Genomic DNA, 4,918 nt, shown 5'->3' on the forward strand with positions numbered 1-4,918 from the left:
TCTTCTGCACCAGCCTTTCCTGGCAGTGTCTTGTGCTTCTCCCTTGCTTCTTTACAGCCCATTTCAATTCTCTTTGCCATCTCATTGTGTCGGGGCTTGTCTCTTTGTCTTGCTGTGTTCCTCCTTTTCTCTTCAGTTTCCCAGGAAGGCCAAGGGTCTGGTCTCCTCTGCTGGTGTGCCCATGGGACTGTCTCCCCACAGCTGGACTTCCCCACTCCACCTCAGTCTGTTAGAAGGGAATTTCTTCCTTCCCCCAGGCCAATGTGCTGGTTTGCCTTCAGGTAGCACATTCTCCCTCTGGAACAGGGCTGCGTGGCTGTGTGCAGGCAGAAGCAGGCAGATTCTCTGGGCTTGTTGAAATGAGGATGACTTGGTTCAGGTGTTCTATCTCCATACTGCTGGTGCCTGACCTTCCTTCCCAGCAGGCACTGCCCTACTGCCTCTGGCCGAGCTGCTTTGCCCAGGCAGAGGGATCCAAGTTCACCCTTGTGTAGCCTGTGCTTGTACCTCCAGAGCTAAAAGTCTTTTGGGAAAATGGTCAAGGAAGGCTGTCACCAGGGCACACCCAGGCCTCCTCCTGTTTCCATTAGTGGCAAAATCACCATTTTGTGTCTTTCCTGCAGGTTACTCAGCTGGTGAAGGTCACCATGGACAGCTCACCTTATTTCAAGTTGCTCGGCCTCAATGGTGTGTGCCATCAGATCCCACCGGGCTCATTTTGCACTATAAACATCCTTTTCACCCCTGAGGGGAGCAAGGTGAGTTTGGAGGAACGTTCTCTCTAAAGCCAGGGCGTTTGTTGCACACTGGTTATAGCCCAGCCCGTGCTGTGAGGTCGGCTCTGGGCTGGGGGCAGGCAGCCTGGAGCTGGTCACACCTTGGCACGGCGTGGTGCTGCCAGGCCCTGCAGCTGGGCCTAGAGGGCTGTGCTTTCCCTCCATGCCTATTCTTGAACGTTCACAAGGGAAGAGGCAGATGGAACAGCAGGGAAATGACAGGGAGGGGTGTTGATGTTTAGCCACCTCTGGGTTCAGTGGAAGGGATTTAAATATGGAAAATACCAGAGGAACAAAAAGATGATCCAGAAAACTTTATTCTTTCCCATTGGAATGGAGCAAAAATGATGCTTTTTCACATGCTCTGTTCTCCAGCCTTTATTAGTATGAATTAGTGGTCATTTTTGGGGTGGAAGAGGTAAATTCATGCCCACAAATGGTCATAGAAAACAGGTCTTTTTCTTCTGCCATGAGGATGGCACTCAATGCCCTCAATGCTGTGCCAGTCTCTTTTCCTGCAGGATCATTTCCACCAGCTTGTCTGCATCAGCGAAAGAGAAAAGCTCACTGTGCCAATCCGGGCCATTGGTGCCCGCCCAGTCTTGGACTTCCCTGACCAGCTGGACTTCTCGTCGTGTCCAGTCAACCACAGCACCCAGAAGACTCTGCTGGTTCAGAAGTAGTTTTATTGCCTTGAGGGGAAACTCTGTGATGCAATCATAAGTGTGGATGGAGTTGAATTCAAAGCTCACAAGCTCATCCTCTCTTGTTGCAGTACCTACTTCAGGTCAGTACTGGAAACACAAGGATTTATTTACACACCCCCAGCCCCTCCCCAGTGTGTCTGTGCCAGGGGCAGGAAAGGCCTTGGCTCTGGGGAGGCTCAGCACTAACCAAACCACCTCTGTGTTCTCAAGCCTGTGCTCAGCACAAGCCCAACCCCAGCCCCACAGCAGCCCCTGCAAAGAAAATTAACTCCACCCCGGCCCAAAGCAGCACATTCTGGCCCTTATTCCACACCAGTCCCATCATGCCCAGGCCCCACACGACTCAATACAACTTCACCACCCACCAGCCCCTTCCCATTCTTTGCTAGAACACACAGGTCTCCTTCCCTTAGTCTGTGCACCACCCCTGCAAAACGTCCATCAAATGGCCCCAAAATGTCTGTTCAATTCCTCCAGTCCAGTCCTTTGGGCTCCCCCTGTTCTGCTGGTCCCTCGGGGCAGGAGAGGGGCTGTGTGGGGGAAGTTCCTGGGCACCAAAGGCAGCTCAGGTCGGTCCCTGCTGCCCTGCAACTGCTGCTTGGGAGGCTCCTCCTGCACTGCTTGCTATTTCTGAAAGGGATTTTTGCCTGAATCTTGGTGGTTTCAGTTTTTCTGGGCTGAATCTTGCTGTTTTGGAGGTTTTTATGATGCCCGATGAGTTCTAGAGATGGACTTGGGCAGGAGGAACCCCCAAACCAACGTGCTCAGCCCTTGTTTTCCCCCCCATCAGGATTTGTCCTTCCCAAAGCTTGGGCGGATGGATGAGGAGGCTGCGAGGAAGAGGAAGATGCCTTGGGCCCCCCAGGCAGGTGAGGAGGCAGTCAGTGCCCCTTTGGGCGGGTGTTGTGCTGGCTCTGTCAGCCGAGCATGGCCCCGGCTGCAGGACAACCCCGCTGGCGCCGCCGTCCTGCCGGGGCCGGAGTTGGGGGGATGTCCTTGGCCTTCCCTGTGGGCCGGAGGCCAATCCCCTCCCTGTCCTTGCTTCCTACCCCAGGCCCCGAGCTGAGGACGGAGAGCCCGGAGGACAAATCCCCCTTGAGAGCCTGGTGGGAGAGGCCGTTTTGAAGGGCTCCCCGGCGCAGGAAGGCAGCGGGGAGGAAAAGGGCCGGAGATCCCCCCGCAGGAGGGGCTCCAAAGCCAGCCCAGGGTGCTGTGAGGAGGAAAGAGCCAGCCTGTGCCGGGAAGGCGGCCAGAGCTTGAGCCAGAGCTCTGACCTGGTGGAGCCTGAGCAGCCTCCCAGCAGGGAGAAGCCCTTCAGGTGCTTGGAGTGTGAAAAGAGCTTCAGGAAGAGCTCCCACCTGCTCTGACACCAGCACATCCACACTAGGGAATGGCCCTACCCATGTGGGGAATGCGGGAAAAGCTTCAGACAGAAGTCCCAGCTCCTCACTGACCAGCACATCCACACTGTGGAACGGCCCTACCAATGTGGGGACTGCGAAAAGAGCTTCAGGGACAGCTCCAACCTCCGCAAACAGCAGCGCATCCACACTGGGGAACGTCCCTACCAGTGTGGAGAATGTGGGAAGAGATTTCACACCAGCTCCAGTCTCCTCCTGCATTCCTGCATGAGCGGATTCACACAATGAGAGGCCCTTCTGCTGCACCGACTGCGGGAAGGGCTTCCAACAGAACTCTCCACACTGGGGAGAGGCTCTACAAGTGTGGGGAGTGTGGGAAGAGCTTCACCCAGAGCTCTAACTTGACGAGACACCAAGAGACCCACCAGTAAGTGAAGCCCTACCAGTGCCCCACCTGCAGGAAGAGCTTTGGCCGCTCCTTCCACCCCAAATGAACCCCTGATGGTTCCATCCATCTCCAAGATCTCTGATTCTTGCCTTCGAGGTGCCACATTCCCAGACATTCCCCCTCTCCAGGTTCTCCACTTTGTTGTCCTTGGGATCCCAGATGTCCCCACTGTCCAGGCTTCCCCTTCTCCGTGCGGCCCTCTCCAGGCTCTCAGGGCTCTTGCAGCTCCCCCCTCTCTCCAACCTCCCTCACTCTCCAGGGATCAAGGCATGGGGACACCAAGGCACCCTCATGGCAACCCCACTCCCGCTCTCCCCCCTCCCCTTAGCCCCCCTCTGCCAACCCTTTCCACAGCAGGAGAACAATCGCCCCCCCATCCCACAGGTGACCGGGAAGAGGGAGCTCATCCCAAATATCCTGGGGGGAGCATGGGGGGTCAGGACATACTCGGGCTGCCAGCACAGATTCCCCTGCAAAGTCTGCACTGAGTCAAGCTCTGGAGAGGAGATTGTGCCCCACAGAGGGGATTGCAGAGGCTCCCTCAGGTCCCCAGCATCAATCAGCAACCAGGAATAGACACAAAAGAGAGTTTGCTGGTTGCAGCAGACCAGTCCAACGTCATGGGCATCGTCAACCTGTGCTGCGAGTTCCTCCGTTCCAGACTGTGCTCTGAGAACTGCATTGGCATCTGGAGACTCACTGACTATTACTACTGTCCTGACCTGCTCAGCCCAGGGTGCTCTGAGGAGGAAAGACTCAGCCTGTGCCAAGAAGGCGGCCAGAGTTTGAGGGGGAGCTCTGAGCTGGTGGAGCCTGAGCAGCCTCCCAGCTGGGAGAAGCCCTTCAGGTGCTTGGAGTGTAGAAAGAGCTTCAGGAAGAGCTCCCACCTGCTCCGACACCAGCACATCCACACTGGGGAATGGCCCCACTCATGTGGGGAATGCGAAAAGAGCTTCAGGGACAGCTCCCACCTCCGCAAACACCAGCGCATCCACACTGGGGAACGGCCCAACATGAGTGAGGAATGTGGGAAAAGCTTCAGCCAGAGCTCCCACCTCCGCAAACACCAGCTCATCCATACCGGGGAACGTCCCTACCAGTGTGGAGAATGTTGGAGGAGGTTTCACACCAGCTCCAATCTCCTCCTGCATGAGCGGATTCACAGGGATGAGAGGCCCTTCCGCTGCACCGACTGCAGGAAGGGCTTCAAACAGAACTCCCACCTCGTCACCCACCCGCATCCGCACTGGGGAGATGCCCTACAAGATTGGGGAGTGTGGAAAGAGCTTCACCCAGAGCTCTAACTGGACAAGACACCAAGAGACCCACCAGTAAGTGAAGCCCTACCAGTGCCCCACATGCAGGAAGAGCTTTGGCCACTCCTTCCACCCAAATGAACCCCCTGATGGTTCCATCCATCTCTAATTAGGAATTCTTGCTTTTGTGTCCCACTCCCCTCCCACTCAGTTTGGGGTCCCACCACCCCGTTATCCCCTCTGACCCCCCTTTTCCCACCGACCGTCCCCTTCCCACCCCCCACTCACCCGAGAGCTCCTCGCCTGCAGCCAGGGGGGCTCCCAGCACCACCAGTGCCCAGAGAAGTCCCCCCAGAAAAGGGGTTGGGGG

General features: G+C 56.6%; 1 pseudogene; it reads left to right on the forward strand.

Annotated features, from left to right (window-relative positions):
* Positions 1-3,912: 3,912 nt before the first annotated feature.
* LOC135406305 (zinc finger protein 239-like) lies at positions 3,913-4,627 on the forward strand (annotated as a pseudogene).
* Positions 4,628-4,918: the final 291 nt, after the last annotated feature.

Source organism: Pseudopipra pipra, chromosome W (genome assembly GCF_036250125.1).
Source record: "Pseudopipra pipra isolate bDixPip1 chromosome W, bDixPip1.hap1, whole genome shotgun sequence".
In the NCBI taxonomy this organism is placed as follows: domain Eukaryota; kingdom Metazoa; phylum Chordata; class Aves; order Passeriformes; family Pipridae; genus Pseudopipra; species Pseudopipra pipra.